The sequence below is a fragment of the Harpia harpyja genome, chromosome 4 (assembly GCF_026419915.1).
Source record: "Harpia harpyja isolate bHarHar1 chromosome 4, bHarHar1 primary haplotype, whole genome shotgun sequence".
Classification (NCBI taxonomy): domain Eukaryota; kingdom Metazoa; phylum Chordata; class Aves; order Accipitriformes; family Accipitridae; genus Harpia; species Harpia harpyja.
The window spans coordinates 9,620,869-9,640,120 of NC_068943.1; the positions used below are offsets into that span (position 1 = coordinate 9,620,869).

The window sequence follows — 19,252 nt, forward strand, 5'->3', positions numbered from 1 at the left end:
ATATGGAAGAATTTATGTCTGTGGCAGATACAAAACACCTAGAAACTGACAAAGGAAGATATTAACAGCAGTTATTCATTGTATTTATTACTATTCAAGACTATTTCAATCTAAATAATCCTTCAATAAGCAGAAGAAAAGGTCTATCAATATCAAATATTGATAGCTTCATATATCGTCTTGTATTTTTACGCACAACTGCTATTGAAAAGCATCAAAATTTTATGGTCGTTCCTCTGTGGAGAATGAGATATTATATTACAAATTACATTCTAATTTTAAGCTAGTTGGCCAGATAGTCATCATTGTTAATGTTTTGTAATAATGATTTTCACTGATAGCAGAGTACACTGACCATACAAATTTTATTTACAGTGAATTTTAATTTAGTTCAGTTCAGTCTATACTAAATTTATAGCTTAAAGATTCTGTAGTGGCTTTTTTCTTTCAAAGAGGAAGTGATCATCAATGGCATAACTCTCCGCTTGTTTTTGTGGCAGTTTGCTCACTGACTTCATTGTAAACAAGATTATGCCTACCTTGCAATACATTTGCACCTTGTAGTAGGCAGCAGAATTTGGCACGTAATGTAACTAAATATTTATTACTCTTATTTTATTGTGATTGATTGTCACTGTTTCAAGGTTTTTTACATGCATGTAACAGGTTGCCCAGACTGCAGGGGTATATTTTTAAAAACTCTCTCAGGGCCCATAGGACTCAACTATTCCCTGCTTTTCTGTCACCTCCAACAGATCTTTCCTGATTCTTGCTAGCCACTGGAAAATACTTTTTCTTTCCTGACCGCCTGCACTACTATCTCTAAAATTAGGATATGCAGATTCTGCAGAAATACTGTGCTAGCTTTCAGATATTCTAGAACCTTGTGCTGGCAGCTTACCACTTGCCTGGGATGGCCTAGTAGGACAGTGCAAGGGCAATACTCCTTTGGGTGGATATGTCATGAAATTAAACACTTGGAATCCACACTTAACAAAACCCAAAGCATGGCAAGTGGCAATTCAAATATTTATATACAGCATTCCAAATTGAACAGAACAATGATAAATCTTTTAAAAAGGACAGAAGTCAGGAAAAAAACCCACAACAATTACTCTGTTCATGCTAAGATGAAATCTGAAAGGCCACTATTCCTCTCACTACATTTAGTCCTCTTGAGAAAGATGTATTTTTGGCACAACCAATCAAAGACTCAGTAATAACTCACGTGGCCAACACTAATTTTCTAGAGTGTAGGCTTCTTGTCTCAGCTTGCCACTTTGTGATCTTCATTGTCATGGAAGAGAAATAGGCACTTCTAGAATCTCATCTTAAAATAGAAATCTAAAATATACAGATGAATTCCATCCTTGTAATGTTTTTTTTTCTTGTTTTCCATTGACTACAAAGGCATCCTAGAACAATTGATTCAGATGCATCTATCCATACTGTAAATGTTTCTGACAAATTAATTCCACACAACAAATCTGCATGTCCAATGTCTCAGTTTTATTTCACTGATCTATTTTCAGTTAAAAAGTAGTTCTCTTTATGCAGTCTCTTCTGGAGTTTTCCAGGGATATCATTTAGATCAATTTATTCCCTAAATCCTAAGTAATTCTAAATCTCTCAGAAGTTAGTTCTCATCTGTCTTACTGTGGACCTACCTTACAGAAGATAAGTAAAAGAATCATAGAACAGCCCAGTTTGGAAGGGACCTCAAAAGATCATCTGGTCCAACTTTTTGTGGGAAAGGGAGCCTAGATGAGATTATCTAGCACCCTGTCCAATTGCATCTTGAAAACCTCCAGCGATGCAGACTTTACCACATCCCTGGGGAAGCTGTTCCAGTGATTGGTTGTTCTCACTGCAAAAAAATTCTTTCTTATATCAAGATGAAACCTCTCCTGGTGCAACTTGTACCTGTTGCCCCTTGTCTTCTCTATGTGCTCCTTGTGAAGAGAGAGCCTCTGTCCTCTTTGTAGCTGCCCTTTACATGCTGGAACACTGTGATTAGGTCCCCCTCAGCCTTCTCCAAGAAGACAAGACATTCAGTCTTTCCTCATAGGGCAGGTTCTCCAGCCCTTTGACCATCTTTGTGGCCCTCCTTTGGACCCTCTCCAGTCTGTCTGTGTCTCTCTTGAATTGTGGGGACTGGAAGTGGACACAGTACTCCAGGTGCAGCCTGACAAGCACTGAGTAGAGTGGGATGATCACATCTGTATCTCTGCTAGTAATGCCCCTGCAGATGCAGCTTGGTATCTGACATGCCTTTGTTGCTGAAGCAGGACATTGCTGACTCATATTAAGCTGGTTGTCCACCAGGAGCCCTAGGTTCTTTTAAGCAAAGCAGCTCCCCAGCTGCACGGATCCTAGCCTGTACTGAGCTCTTTGGATGTTATTCCATCCCAGGTACAGGGACTTGTCTTCATTAAAGACTTGTCTTCATACAGTTCTTGCTAGCCCACTCTTCCAGCCTGTCCAGGTCTCTGTAAGATGGCTCTCCCTTCAAACATGTCCTCCTCATCACCCAGTTTAGTGTTGTCAGCAAAGCTGGTGAGGGTGCCTTCAATGCCATCATCCAGATCATTTATGAAGATGTTGAACAGTGTGGGGCCCAGTATCGATCTCTGGGGAACCACATTTGTGACAGGCTGCCAGTCTGAGTAAAAAACATTGATCACCACCCTCTGAGTGCTGCCTGTTAGCCAATTTCCTGCCCATCTCGCAGACCACACATCCAATCTGTATCTTGCCAGTTTGTCCAGGAGAAGGCTGTGGGAAATGGTGTTGAATGCTTTGCTGAAGTCCAAGTAAACAACATCAACTCCTCTCCCAATCTCGACACAAAAAGTCTTTTTGCTGTAGATGGTGATCAGCTTACTCTGGCATGATTTGACTTTTGATAAATCCATGCTGGCTTTTCCCAACCACCTGCTTCATTTCATTTGTAATAGTTTCTAGGAGGACTAGTTTCATTACTTTCCAGAGAATTGGAGTAAGACTAATGGGCTGGTAATTTCCTGGGTCCCCTTTTGGGCCCTTCTTATAGTTGGGTGTGACTTTTGCCCTTTTCCAGCCACAAGGGATAACCCCTGATCTTCACCACTTTCAAAGATTAGAGACAGTGGCCTTGCAACAATGTCAGCCATTTCTCTTAACACCCTGGGGTGGATTCCATCCAGGCCTATAGATTTGTGTGGGTTGACCCCTTGCAAGAGGCCACAGACCAGCCCTTCCTCCACTACTGGTAGGTTGACACATGCGTTGTCATAGCTACTTGATCCTGTGATGGTAAAGATAGAGAAAAAGAAGGTATCGAGAACCTCTGCTTTGTCAGCATTAATAACTAGTTTCCCTGCCCTCTTTAGCAGTGGACCTACTTCTTCCCTGTGCTTCTGCTTATTGCTCATGTATCTGATGAGCTCTCTCTTCTTCTTGACATCTCTCTTGGCCAATTTCACTTCTAGCCGAGCCTTAGCCTTCCTGACTACATCTCTACATGCTCTAGCAAGGTTCTTGTAGTCCTCGATGCCTATTTGTCTGCCTTTCCATAGCTAGTATGCTTTTTTGCTTTTAAGCACATCCAAAAGCTCATTGTTAAGCAGGGTAGTCTTTTGTTCTGCTTTCTTCCTTTCCCTTTGTGGGAGATGGACTGTTCTTGCGCTTCCAGAAGGCTGTTCTTGAATAATTCCCAGCACTCACAAGCTCCTTTGCCCTACATGGATGCTTCCAGGGAATTCCTTGTGGCTGAAAGTTGGTTCTTCCAAAATCCGGGGTCTTTGTCCTATTACTGATGTTCAGTGTGCTCAGCACAATCTTAAACTTCACAGTGTGATCTCTGTATCCAAGGCTACCATTGGTAATTAGGTTGTCAAGTGTGGTGAGTTGACCCTAGCTGGATGCCAGGTGCCCATCAAAGCCTTTCTATCACTCCACCTCCTCAGCTGGACAGGGAGAGAAAAAAGGCTCGTGGGTCAAGATAAGGACAGGGAGGGATCAGTCAGCAATTACCATTATGGGCAAAACAAACTCGACTTGGGGAAATTAGTTTAATTTATTACCGATCAAATCAGAGTAGGATAATGAGAAATAAAACCAAACCTTAAAACACCTTCCCTCAGCCCTCCCTTCTTCCTGGGCTCACCTTCACTCCCTGTTTTCTCTGCCTCTTCCCCCTGAGCAGCACAGGGGGATGGGGTTTGTTGTCAGTTCATCACACATTGTTTCTGCCACTCCTTCCTCCTCAGGGGGAAGACTCACACTCTTCCCCTGCTCCAGCATCGAGTCCCTCCCATGTGAGGCAGTCCTCCATGAACTTCTCCAACATGAGTCCTTCCCATGGGCTACAGTTCTTTGTGAACTGTTCCAGTGTGGGTCCTTCCCACGGGCTGCAGTCCTTCAGGCACAGACTGCTGCAGCACGGGCTTCCCATGGGGTCACAGCCTCCTTCGGGCATCCCCTTCTCCGGTGTGGGGTCCTCCATGGGCTGCAGGTGGATATCTGCTCCACCGTGGACCTCCATGGGCTGCAGGAGGACAACCTGCCTCACCATGGTCTTCCCCACGGGCTGCAGGGGAATCTCTGCTCTGGTGCCTGGAGCACCTCCTCCTCCTCTTTCTTCACTGACCTTGGGGTCTGCAGAGTTGTTTCTCTCACATGTTCCCACTTGTCTCTTTAGCTGCAGTTTGTTGCGCAGGGTTTTTTTCCCACGTCTTAAATACATTGTCCCAGAGGTGCTACCACTGTCACTGACTGGCTTGGCCTTGGCCAGCGATGGGTTCGTTTTGGGGCCAGCTGGCATTGGCTCTATTGGACACAGCGGAAGCTTCTGGCATCTTCTCACAGCAGTCATCCCTGTAGCCCCCTGCTACCAAAACCTTGCCATACAAACTTAATACATCAAGTAAGTCTTCTCAGTTTGTGATCAGTAAATCTAACGATGTGCTCTTCCTAGTTGGCATGTCCAGCATCTGTAGCAGGAAGCAGTCCTCAATGAATTGCAGGAACCTGATGGACGAGTTGTGCACTGCTGCATTGTTTTCCCAACAAATGTCTGGGTAATTAAAATCATCCATGAGGACCAGGGTCTGTTGGCCTGAGACTTCCTTGAGCAGCTGAAGTAAGGTTTCATTGGCCTCACCATCCTGACTGGAAGGTCAGTAACAGATACCTAACATAAGATTACCCCTTGGTAATGATCCCTCTAATCTTGATCCAAAGGCATTCAATAGAATTTCTGTGGTCTCCATAGCTCACCTCCATACACTTGAATTTCTCTTTTACATAAAGTACAACTCTACCTCCTCTTCTTCCTTTCCTATCTTTCTGAAACAGTTTGTAGCTATCAGTTGTGGTCTCCCAGTCATGTGAGTTCTCCCACCAGGTTTCTGTGTTTCCTATGACATCATAAGTCTCAGACTGGGTACGGAGTTCCAGTTCCTCCTGTTTGTTGCCCAGACTACCTGCATTGGTATATGTCCACCTGAGGTGGCTAGACTTAGTTTTCTTGCCTTTGCAAAGGGTTGGGAAGCATTCCTCACTACTCTGGTAGGTGCCCTCACCCACCCAGTTGCTTTTGAATATGCGAGCGTCACAGCTTTGAATACTGTCCCCCAAGTTAAAGCACAATTTATGAAGTCAGCCAATCTACTAGTGAAGATTCTCCTGCCATTTCTAGATAGGTGGATCCCATCTCTCCCCAACAGGCTGTATTTGTCAAAGAATGTCCCATGATTGTAGAAGCCAAAGGTCTGGCAATGACACCAGCCATGAAGCCAGGTATTGATCTGGATGATTTGTCAAACTTATGCCTGCACCCCTAACTCTGACTGGCAAGACAGACATTTAGCTGACTAGTTTCACTGGGTTAAAAAACCATAAACAACCCCAAAACCTAGCTATTATTTTCAGTAAATTACCAACCATTTCCTCTGCATCATTGCCTGCTATTTTCTAGTTATTATCTTCTTTAAACATGTACTACTAGAATTAAACACAGTACTTCACAGAGTATCACAGATACATACTCAGTGGTCCTTTGTACTAAGGCTTTAATATTTTTCTGTCTCACATGGAAACAACTTTTTTATTATGGGTCACATTAGTCTTCCCTTTTGTGAATAATGTCCTACATGCAGCTTTCTGCTTCAGTGATATTTGCAGCTACGGAGCGCCTAGCTGATAGCAGAAATTCTGGTTTTAGTCCCTAAATTCATGATCTTGCACTTTCTACAATTATATTTTTCCCATTTGCTTTAGACCACTGTTCATACAGGGTTATACAGTTCATCCTGGATCACATTCCAGTCCTCTTCTGTTTTATGAATATCTCAAAGATTTGCATCATTGTGGCATTTTGTTAGCAAGTTCTGGATGGTTTTCAGCATAATGAATTAAAATATTAACAACCGGAGGACTAGCCTACTATCAGTGTCTCCAACCTGATTCCCATTGCATCAAAATCAGTTGTCATCTTTCCAGCTCTACTTCTAGTAGGATTTCATAATTTATAATAAGTAGGCTTTATTTTTTCTAATTATGTTTGGTTAATTACATTTTATTATTGAAGTAAAAGGAAGATTCATTCAGTGTTGTAGATAGAAAAGTATTCTTTCTTTTTTGATGTTTCCTAATAGCTGCCAACTACATTCTTCCATGTTTGAGGAAAAAAAAGCACACAAACAAAAGATAGTAAAAATGAAAGCAATGAAACTTTTTCATTGATCTTGGACATGTATTCAGTGACTACACTATTAAGTTTTTAGAAATATTTAATGCATTGTGAGTAGTCAGAAGGAAATACAATGTGCTGTTGCTGCCAACTGAAACTAATCAAAGAAGTACTACAAAGAAATCCACAGAAGAGAAATTACCTGTGCAGAGCAACTTCCTAAGTGACTGACATGGGGAAGAAAGCTGCAAGCATATAGCACCACTAACGTTATTAATCTGAATGACAAGTACGAAAAGAAAAGATAACAATAGATGCTGACAGTGCACACCATCAGCAATGAATCAATTTATCTTGACACTGACAGTTTAGAAAGGACATTCATCTGATTACGTGGTTAAATACCACCATTATCTGCATACAAAAGTGGGGCAGCACAGCTTTTTCTTTTTCCTTTTTTTTAATGTTACAAGCATATTTTTTCTTCCCTTTCTTCCTCCCTCCCTCCCTCCCTCGCTCTTCCCTTTCTTTTCACAGAATGGCTGAGACGGTAAGGGACCTCCAGAGGTCATCTTGTTCAATCCACCAGCTCGGAGCAGGGTCACCCAGAGCCCATTGCTCAGCACCACATCCAGTCAGCTTTTGAAGGTCTCCAAGGATGGAGACTCCAGAACCTCCCTGGGCAACCTGTGCCAGTGCTTGGTCACCCTCACAGTAAAAAAGTGTTTCCTGATGTTCAGATGGAACCTCCTGTGTTTCATTTTGTGCCTATTGCCTCTGGTCCTCTCTTCCCTCCAACCCCCCCCCCCGACCCACCCCACTTCCTTCTCTTTTTTCTCAGTCTTTGTGTCTCTTGCTTATTTGGACTTTCTGATTTAGTTTGTTAAGCTTTTTTTTAGAATAATTTCACTGTCTTTGGTCAATTATTAAAGCTTTTATTAAATTTTGATAACTTTCTGGAAAAACACACAGTGAAAATATATTCATGATCAGTGCCATCATCTCCATCATATCATCATCACCATGAGAGAGGGAGATTCTGAAGAATGAGAGCATTGTGTCACAAAATGTTTACTTCATGCAGTGTGACGACCAAAATACGTTACTCAAAATTGCAAAATCACACATTCCCGTAAAATGTAACTTGGACCATCCTTGTGTGCAGTTACTGCTTTTTACAACGCTCTCTTGGGAGGAAGAAGAGATTTATTTGTGTTCAAGAAACCAAACTTCCTGGCTCCAGAGCAAGTGCTGTCATCCTAAAGGTATTATATAAAAGCTAGGTGGTGGCCCAACCAACTCCTCTAGCTGTGCTTTAAAACAAGGGCAAAATTTATTGCCTATGGCAGGCTCTAGGCTGCAAATCCTAATAAAACCTTAGTCAGGATTTCAGGTACTTAGTTTCCAGTGCTTTAGGTGGAAAGTTTATACAGAAAATGTGCTCATCCTTGTTCTAGAAAAGCAGAAAAGACCTGTGCCGCATTTTCTCCCCTGTACATACTTGGGGAAGTGTAACAAAAACCTAGGGAGAATGAAAAGTCCTCCTGGACTCCAGTGTTACTGGTCAATAATACACAATGTCTTCTTGATCTGTTTGCTTTAAATACATTTCAGAACGTTGAGGGTTTTTTTTATTGAATACACACTTACTATATTTATTATCAATACTGCACCATTTCACAGGTTTTTAATCTTTTTGACAGATAAGTGAATATTGTTTATTTTTACAGCCATTTTTTGATAATCATTACTGCTTAAATTATTTAACCAAACTTTGTTTTACGTTGTTAATGGGCACCAGGGGATAACCTGTACTTCCTGTTATTTTGCTTTCTTGTAATGGATTATTAACATTTTTAGGCTACTTACATATTTACATACTTTCTATTCTGTTTTTAAAGGAAATTACTGAGAGAACTCCAGTAGACTCCCTCACTGCAAATGTCATTCTACTTTCCCTGTGAATTAATCTACCTTGAATAAATCAGTAACCCTTGTCTGAACTTCCTGCATTGTTCAGTCTCAAAAGAATACTTAGACCTAATTCTTGTTTGTCTCTCTAAAATATTCATCATGGGACCATATTTTTGAAAGGGAGCTACCATGTTACATTCTTCCTTAATTATAGTCTGCTTTTAAAATTAATCATAGGGAAAATAATATTTTACCAGTAGAGGGAGATATAATACTAGCAAAATATTTTTCTTTTACATGATTTATTACATGCTGGAGGAAGATTTTTTTATTAGGATTTCTTTGTGTTAGCTAGACAGATATTTTCAGGGCTGCAAAAACATAAGCATCCAAATGGCAATGCTAATGGAATATTTATAGCCCAAAGTATTTCCTGGAGACTAACTGAAATTGCTCATAACAACAAAAATTTCAACAGATCTACTGGGATCAAGTTTAGATCCTTTGTCACTAATTTCCTGCATGTATTAAATTAACGGGTAGTGCATACACAAGCCATGCAAAGTAGTCCATATTGTTTCAGAATATAAGCATGGAAAACTTTTTATTCTAGTAAAATCATACCAGCCTTATTTCCATTGCACTTACAAAATTATATTAGACTATTTGTAGTTTTTATAGTCTGAACAGAGGCTCTGCCTTTCAATAAAGTGAGATAGGCATGTCCAGAAAAAGAAAATCAAGCTCAGGCTCCCCCAAAACTCCAGATGAGATACTTTGGCCTCAAAAGTTTTTATTTACCCCTGTTAATTAGGGAGTGAAACAGTTTCTTGACTCCTAATTCACAGTACCTTTGTAATCTCACATTTTATGGATCTTAGCATTTCTGTTCCTTTCCTTCCCCACCTTTATTTCAGCTTGTTAGTTGGTTATATCTCTGTAACAGACTCTCTCTTCTGTAGTAAAGGACATCACACAACCTCAGGAACAATAAAGACACAAATGACATCCCTAATTATTGCTGTAAAAATACAAACCAGCAACATATCCCTTAAGTAGAAAATAGATTACATTCACTGACATGTTCAAATACAATCTTACTGTCTACAGTAGTGAAGGGCTACATAAATGTTCTCATGGGACAATATTTTAAAGGCTTAGACTGTGTGCTCAATGGACTGCCATATGGATTTCAAATGAACTTTTTATGCAAATACAGTACATCTGGCACCATTATTTATTCTCTCTCTTCTCTCCCTTCTTTCCCTGTCTCTAAAATAGTGTATGCTATTTAAATAATATCAGAAGGGCAAAGACTTAGAGGAATTTTATTTACAATTTTTAAATGAGAACTTCTCTAAAGATTAGCATAACAGCAGCAGTGTTACCATTACTATTCTTTCTACACCACTATTTATGAAAAAATTAACTTCCAAAAGCAGAGAAAGATAATTTACCATCTTCACTAACTTATACATATCAGCATGTCACATATAACTTCTTTGTTTTTCATGTCATCCTATTTTTGTCCAGTCTTTTCTGCTATTAGGCATTTAAACTGATATGGCTTTAAATTCTGTATGTATGGCTTTTTTTTTTTTTTCAATGGGGATTCTGCAATTATCTCTGCAGAATCCTTATAATATGACAGAAACCCATCCATATAGTGGCATACAGATTAAAAGAAACTGTTCACCTCTGTGACCTTTCAACTTTAAAGGCATCATGTTTTTTTCTGAAACAAGCTTTTTTCTCTATTAGCTAGTAGCTGATACAAATTGTTGGTTTACAGTCTATGCTTCCTGGAATAGAGAAGCTTTCTTTGGGTAGCTGTTTTCACTTTTAAATCAACATGGAATTTCAAAAGCAGCAGAAATTATGGATCTTTCAATAATTTGGTACATTACCCTGTCTAGTCTTCTCTGTTAGTACCACAGGCAGAAGTGGAAGATAAAATTAAAAAGTGATATACAATGTCTTATGGGATTCAGGTTTTTTTTTTAAATTATTAGATAACAGCAACAACAAAAAATACTTCTGACTGCAATGTTTTATGTGGGCTATTCTCATCTTGATATCAATATAACAGTTTTAATCATCATTTTGAGTACATTTGAGTAAATACTTTTTGGAGCTTGGAGGCAAAACTAAAATATTGCCTAAATTATTCCGGCTACCAAGGATGTTCACAATAAGATAAATTATATAATCAGAGATGTACATTAGAAAAGCCCATTAACTAACTAAAACGAGACTTGTTATAATTATGCCATATAAGATAAATTAGCATATATTTGATTTGTTTGTACTGTTTATCTATCACTGACAAACAGATTACACAAAAATACTGTTCACTTAGCAGCTGATTTGATTAAAACTGCAAATACTGCATCTAAGTGTTGCTGAAGAGTAACCTTTGTTGCTTAGTAACACCACATAAAATTCTAGTGGTGACATAGAAAGCTAGAATGCTGCTGACTATTAATCACTGAATTTGCTATGCTTATGAACATTTTGCTTAGTTTGGTTTAGTATATTTTACTAGTTTTAATATTTTCTCATAAAATTTGCCATCAGCATTATCACAGTCATTTTTACACTTATCTACATAAATTATTAGTTGATCTTGTGTAACACAGTGCAGCACATTTTTATTAATATATGAAAACCAGCATTCTGGTATGTAATAAAAATGGAAAGTAAAGAGTTTTATCTTCCTATACAGGACATGGAAAAGAGAAATCTTTTTATCAAACACAAAGATCCTTATTAGGGAGTAATAGGCAAAAAGGGTTGTGCTTCTAGTACCATGGTTTTATTTACAATCTGATCAACATCTGGCACTGAAAATTTAACATACTGAAATTTGTTTGTCCAGTGTTTTCTTCTTTATCAGAATGTGCCCAAGATATAAAGGTAAAAATCTTATAAGGGATTTTGAAATTAGGATTTGGAAAGAATTAGAGTGATTTGCATGGTGGCTTTAAAAATAGATCCCACACTTGTTATCTCTTGATATTTCTTGCTAACTTATTAGATTTTCAGCATTTATATTAGATTCCTGAGGGACTTCAGTTTTTCATCTGACTAAGCAACCTGGGACTACATCAAAAGACCCAATTTCTTTCAGATATTGGAAATTAAAATGTAACAGAAGGCTAACTTCAGGTGGAAAATGCATCACCATTCAGTTACTCTGACTGTATGGAGATGTTTGAGAACCATAACCCTTTCCCCTTAGGAATAAATAGTTATGGCATTGTGAAAGAACATAGACTTAAATTAAAATAGTGCAGTCATACACTGATACGCAACTTGAGTTGCAATTTCAATTATAAATACCTGTTTTCTGGAGTTTCTAACTTGGTCATAAAACTTTGCTCAGGGCTAAACAGTGTTGCACGAGGTAAACATTTACAGAATAAGCTATTGGGGTTTTGTCTGAAAAAAAGGCATACAGAAGAACCAGTACTATTCTTTGTGACTAAAATGCTGGCTAAACATAATTTGACTGTTACTTAAAACTATATGTATAAAGATTTCCTAATATTTTTGGCATATTGGACAAGGAAGACAAGCTGCATAGCCATTGGGACTGGTGATATACAATGATGATATACAAATTGAAAACACTGCATCTAAAATCAAAACATGTTTATGACGGAAGAGCAGGATAATCTCCCTTAGAGAACTCTGGGGAACCAATAGGTGAAATGCATCACACTCTATGTTCATAAGTACGAAAAGTGATTGGCAAATACTGATATTTATAAAGAGGACAAAAATTGATCTATGTACCTCTGAACTTGTTTGTCCTTAAATTATGCAAGTTTTTAGAACAAATATTCAAGGAAAAATTGTTAAAGCCTCAAGGAATTAAATAAACATATAATGTGAGCTAACATAGCAGTATACAGTATCAGATTACAATACCTGTTTTGTTGTATTGAAATGAAAATATTAGTGGAGGAGTCATAATTGGAATTTATTGCATATTGGGAGCAGTCTCAGTATCTCAATCTTCAATTCTGACCTTGGCTCAAAAGTTGAAGTGAGGTAATGAAATTAGATGATATCACAAAGTTGGCAGTCATTTTGAATAGAGGGGAGCAGTGAAATATTATACATAAATAAATGAATAGCCTTCGAGAGTGAAGTAATAGGATGAGGGGGAATTTATGAGAACAAAGTGAAAGTCCATTCATTTAGAGACTCAGAACAAGAATCTGTAGTGCAGTCTTGGACCTGGAAACAAGCTGGAATTTTCTCAGCTGAGAACAAGAAATGAAAGGAAAACCAGGTATTTGTATATTTATAAAGTATGTTTATAAGGATGATAGCAAATCAATAATGGATTAAAGCTGTAAAAAGGGCAACTATGGTCCCCCAAATCAGTAAGCAAAATGCTTCCAGCTAAGCAGAAAGTCTTAGTACCTTTGTGCAAGACATCAGTGAGACCTCATTTAGAGTCAGTGTACAGATTTAGTTACCTGAATTGAGGAGGGACCATGGGCTACTATGTAGAATTTAAAAAAAAAAAAAAAAATTTGAAAAAGAAACTAGCAAAACATGACTCACTTAGCAAATTATTCATAGATTGTGTCTATCCTCTCAAGTAAGACACACTAGGGCAAAAGCTCCAGCAGTTGATCCCAGACTATCCACACCGCTTAGTTCCTTGACTCTAGTTTGGACTGGTCCAATTAACTTTTTCCAAGAAAAAGCCTCGCCATTGTTCTGAGGATAATTCACTCCTGTGACCACTCTTAAGAGTCGGTATGGACAACACAGAAGCAGATACCATTTGACCTGCCCTACTTTTTGTCAAAAACTCTATTAGAAGGCTTTGCACCACAATGCTAATGATATTTATCTTCAGTTTTACACCATTAAAAAAAGAGACTATACTATAGTCTCAGACTTTCTGAATGAAAACCAACAAAAAATCATAGCAAAAGTTATGTGTTTTCTAGAGTCACAGCAGCAACACATCCTTGGAAAACCAGGGATGAATTTTGTGCAGTCAATCTGCTCTGGAGTAAACTTGCTCTAAATTTCATGGACACGCATCTTTGTATTCTTCCTGACCACAAGTAGAAGGGTGATGCCCTGGAAATGATGTGTTTAACAATACAGACACAGCCAGAGGCAATATATTTGCTCTCTAGAAATGCACCGGAGACAAACATTATGAAAATAAATATTTAACTCAAGGACAGTGTGGGCACAAAAGCTTAAGTGTATTCATAGTCACAAATACACTGAAAATTAAAAGCAATTATTTAATAGTGACACAAGTGAAATTCTGGAGCAGCAACCCAAAGAAAACAGTGAGTTTAAGAAAATACAAACAGTTTTTAAACAAACCATACTGAATTTATGAAAGCCATTTTATGAGATGATTGCCTGCAATAGGAAGAGACAGGAAGGACTAAACAATGAAGGGAGTTGTTCTCAGGCTTATGTTCGTAAAGTGAAGCATATTTGTGATTGTATAAAAAGTTAATAGTTTATGTCACAAAGTTTCATATGCTTCTGATTTTAAAGTAGCACTAAACTTCACAAACTAAAGATGAACTTTAGGCCTGGCCTTCCCAAAAGCTTGTTACTCTACTTAACTTTAACTACTTACATGATGAGCATTTTTTTCAGTGTAGTTATCAAGACTTTCTTCATTGTCAGTAGAGAAGACACCATTCAAAACTATTTTGGCACTTACTTCAGGTGCATTATCTCAGAGTCACCCTCTGAAGAAACCTGTCTTTATTGATTATAACATGGACATAGACAGTACTGTTGCCTATATATTTAACTTTTACACAAATATATATGATAAGGTATAACTAAAGAATAAATGTTTTTGAAAGATACATGCTTGAAAATCTACCAATAGCAATTTCTCAGATACCATTCAGCATGAACAAAAATGTAGTCATTAATGGTGGATTTTATACACTTCCTTTACTTCTTATTTGCATTTATCTTGTATATATATATGTGTGTGTGTGTGTGTGTGTGCAATTTTGAATTAAATTTTAAATTAACATTGCCACAGGATAAATACCTTGAATGTGACCCATGACATCACTTTTCCCATCTTAAAATGATAACTGTTCTCTGCATTTTTAGTCCCCAGAATTTCAGGGCTATAATAAACTGACTGCAGCATCTTCCTTTTCTCCCACGAAGAGTGACCAGTCTTCTAAACTCTTGAATTTGTGAACCTATGTATAAATGTGATTTATTCTTCCATTTTCTATCCCACTATCTCACATCTCTGTCATTTCTTGCAAACATAAAAATGGTTATATTGACCATTCAGATGAAAGATCCATCTTGACCAGAATTCTGCCTAGGAGAGTGAACAGCACAAAACGCAGGAAAGATCACCAGAACAGGGCAAATGTGGAACAATATTTAACAGCATTCTCTGTCAAGGTGTTGTAAATTGTGCTTCAGAGACTTAGTGAGCGAGAGGTGGTGACTTCATATTTGTAGAATATTTTTTTCTCTATTAATTTATGCAAGCACTGTCTGAATACAGAGAAGTTCAAGGACTTCGATACTGTATTAGACCAGGAATCCGGCTGTGTGATATCTTGTTGTGAGAGGAGCCACACAAACAGCCCAATGGCATGACATACAAATACAATGACTTCCTTAATTCCTCTCCTAGACCTGAGTTATTTTCAGCTCAGTGGATTTACTTATGTACCCAGTTATCCCATCTGTATTACATTTCTTGTTGTTAAACCTTGAGTAGATACAAACTTTAAGCATCTTTGCAGTGAGTCTTTGGTGCTGAGTTCTGTATGTTTACCGATTTTCCTGTGAAGAATCATCTTTTAGTACTTCACTTAGATGTTGATAGTCTCATTTGATGTTCAGTATTTCATATATTAGAATGAACTGTCGGCCCATCTGTACTGTCTTTTCATCAGACTTAGAACTGTAGTTTTCTTTCCTAGCCCCCTCACTTACCTGTTTCCAAGCAGGGAAGTTTTACCACTCATACTCAAGTGGAACAAACCTCATACAACAAAACTGTTCTGCAACTTTTGTCATCTTCCCTAATGGCCATATTCAAGATGTGTTTGAAACAGGAATTTACACTGGAAAATGATTTTATTTTTTTTCTTTTCTAATAGTTTCCAACATTTGCTTTGATTTTTTGACCACTACTGAACTGGTGCTAGTTTTTCTTTACTACAAGGTCTCACCTCTAAGGTAATAGCCAGTGCACGGTGAATATGTTATGTGTTTGCTTTTTTTCCAACCACTTTATAGTTGTCTACACTGATATTCATTTTCCATGCTGTTGCATAGTTTCTTGAAGCCATAAACTCTGTTTTTGAAGGTTTTTCTGCAGTTCTGCACAGTCCAGCTGTATGTCCTCATTAACTAGAATAACTCCATACTATCAGCAATGTTTCTGCACTTGCTGCTCACATCTAGTTCATTTATGAATATGTTGAATAGCACAAATCCCAGCACAGACCATTAGTGAGCTGTAGTGACCTTTGGTGACCATTTATTTTACCCTGTTTCCTGAATTTCAGCCACTTATTTATCCATTCAAGGCCATTCCTTCCTATTCCGTGGTTGTTTACTTTGTTTAGGAGACCTGAGTGAAAGGATATGTCAAGAGCCTTGTGGAAATCCAGCGAGATTGACCGAATCATCTTTACCCACATTTGTAGACCATTTCAGATTATGTCGATAGATTTATAAGGCAAAACTTCCTAAAAATAAACCAATTCACTCATTCCAACTAAATCACACTAATGAAGCTATTAACTAATTCAGTTCTTCACAATGTTTTCTGCTAATTTACTATTAATTCTTCAGAGTTCCCTTTAGAAAATTTTTAAACAATTGGCATGCCATTTGCCACCTTCCACCTTCAGGCGTTCAGGAAGTTTTAAGAGATGCCAGTATTCAGGATAATGCATTCTTAATTTGCCTTAGAGCTCTTTGATGAACACTGGTAGATCCCCACAAGTAGTATGGTTCATTTTATGTTTGTTCCACAACATCTTCTGCAACAACTGTCTGATGAGTCCTCCAGAAGTAAGGGTTAGGGCATGGGGAATAAAGTTTCTTTCACAGTATAAGACTAATGTGAAGAATTTTTGTTTAGCTTCTTTGCAATGGCCTTGTGTTCCCTGAGCACTCTATTATGTAGTTTGGCCTTACAGACTCTCTAGGAGCCTTTTTTCCCTGTTGCATTTGAAGAAAACTTCAGTACTGGATTTTATCCTTTTTGATATCTGTTCTTCAGATTATTTGTGGACTTTTTAATTGTGCTGCTGCATTTAATTTGCTATAATTTTTTTTTTCTGTTTTCTTAAGTTGTGCATGCTATCAGATTTATTTGAAGGCTGTCTTCCTGTTTCTACCAAGAAATTACCATGAAAACACTTCTGGTTTCAGAGCCATCAAAAAACTGTTTACTTTTGTGAACAGGTTTTGTTTATATTCTGAATAAGAAGGACACACATTTTAACATGGAATTAAATGAAAACACATATAGAAGAATCCATTTTCATTTTATAGGGTAGGTCTATGTTCTGATACTTGTTTTTCCTGAAGAGGATTTCATTATTACCATTAGCTACTTGTAAAGACTTGATAATTAAAATGACAGGTATATCAGAACTTTGGGTAGATGGCTAAATCTGACATTTATAAAGCTACATATCTTGTTTTACTACACTGCAAAGAGTGTTGTTATTTCTACCAGTGTAACAGGGTTGGATGATAACCTGAGATGAGAAATTTTTTTAATATTAAGAAATTAAGTTTTCCATAGTGTTATTAAACTAGGATGCCAACAGAAAAAAAAACAGTTCTAAGGTAATTGGGAGATGAAAGATCTCAAAATTTCTAGACTCAAGATTGTTTGGGCCCTGAAACTCTGTTTCCTATGTTAAATTGGAGGATTTTATTATTGTTGTTGATGACGATTTTTTTCTGACTGCCCATTACACATTGGAGTGTCCTTAAGTAAATTGTCTTAATTGCAGCCACAGTGCAACAGTGATAATTGCAGGGCCCCAATCAGCTCCAGAAGGGAAAATACATTATAGGTACAAAATGAGACAAAAAAAAAAAAAAAAAGAAAACAAACCTTCTGAAATTATACCGTTGCTAACACTCGTGCTTATATTTTAATTTTTCTGTATTTATTTTTGTTGTGTAAATTCATTTAATCCAGTTTCACCTCTACATAATTCATTACGCTAAACTGTATACCAATTCATCATTTTTCTTTTAGCAAACTGCATTACCATGGCTGCATAATGTGCACAGTACATCTATACTTCCGATTAACAAGGTCTGTAACATTTTTTTGTAATCCATTATTGGTACATTGTAATACCACTTAATAGCATAACACATGTTTTAAGCCTCTTCCAGCTGGCATGGTCAGCTACTGCTAACTCCCAAGTTCCCAGATAATGTGAATTTGATGATCATTCTCTGTTGCAGAGATACAGGAGTGCATAGCAATGGAGCTAATCACTAGTTCTCTATCTGTAATGTTCCTATAAAGATTTGTCACAATGACATAGATAGGGAAGGCCTGACTCTCATTTAAAATGCCAACTCTCTACATCTTTGCAATTTCAACCCTATTTAACACAAACCAGAGGATTCTGATGAGTACTAGCAGAAAGGAAAATCAGGCCAAGACGATGTAAGAATACGGGGAAACATAAATGGACTTTAATTTTTTTTTTTTTTCTGGCAGGCATAGCAGTGATTTACCTGTGTACATGGGTATATATCTGCTGTCTTTCTTTCCAGACAGTCTTTACAAATTTGTGTCATCCAAGTATAAGATGACACTCATAAGATGAATAGATTAAAAGAACCCCTAGATCAATTAAAAAGACAATAAGCTTTTTCAAATTGACATATATGTAAAGACTTGAAAGAAATATTAATGATGGATAATATGAAATCTCCAATTCTAGTCTAACAAAGAAAGTCAAGAATTTTATTAGTGGAAATATTAACAAGTTCCTATCTTATCTGAGAAAACAGTAGTTTAAATGATAAAAATGTCTCAACTGTAAATATTTTGATATCCACAAAAAAAAATTGATTTGTGCATATTTTATTGTTTATGCATGTATGGCATAATAAAGAAAAATACTGGGGAAAAATGTTTCATTAAGTGCATTAAAATCTTGATTAATAGAAGCATCCTTGATATCATAGCCACATTCATTATAAATGTTAACTTTATTTTTCATTAATTATTTTTTTGCTGTGGTTCTAAATGAAGCATTCTGGATCATAGAAATTCTTAATGTTTGACCACATGATTGGAAAATTGCTACACTTGATCCTAAAATACCTCTGCTAAAGATAACATGCTGGGGCTTCGTATTTATTTTTGAGAAATCAAATTTAAAATTATATTTATAAAATGCAAACACTCAAATAAGAGGTCTGGGGTAAAGATTCTAGCAGAATATTTTTATATAACATAAAGTTATTTCTAAGGCCTTCCCAGTTTTGGCTATGTAGATATCTACATCTTGATTAATCAACAAGATTGTTTATATGATTCACAGAGAAACATATTACTTCCAAAGTTCTTCTAACCATTTTAGAGATCTATATTATGATGAGATGAATCATGTTCTAGAAGTG

General features: G+C 37.3%; 1 long non-coding RNA gene across 1 annotated transcript; it reads left to right on the forward strand.

The window, feature by feature from the left end:
* The first annotated feature begins 462 nt into the window (after positions 1-462).
* Positions 463-18,705, forward strand: LOC128141172 (uncharacterized). Its single transcript, XR_008234932.1, has 3 exons — positions 463-584; positions 17,865-17,924; positions 18,342-18,705. It is a non-coding gene; the product is annotated as an uncharacterized LOC128141172 (long non-coding RNA).
* The last annotated feature ends 547 nt before the right edge of the window (positions 18,706-19,252 follow it).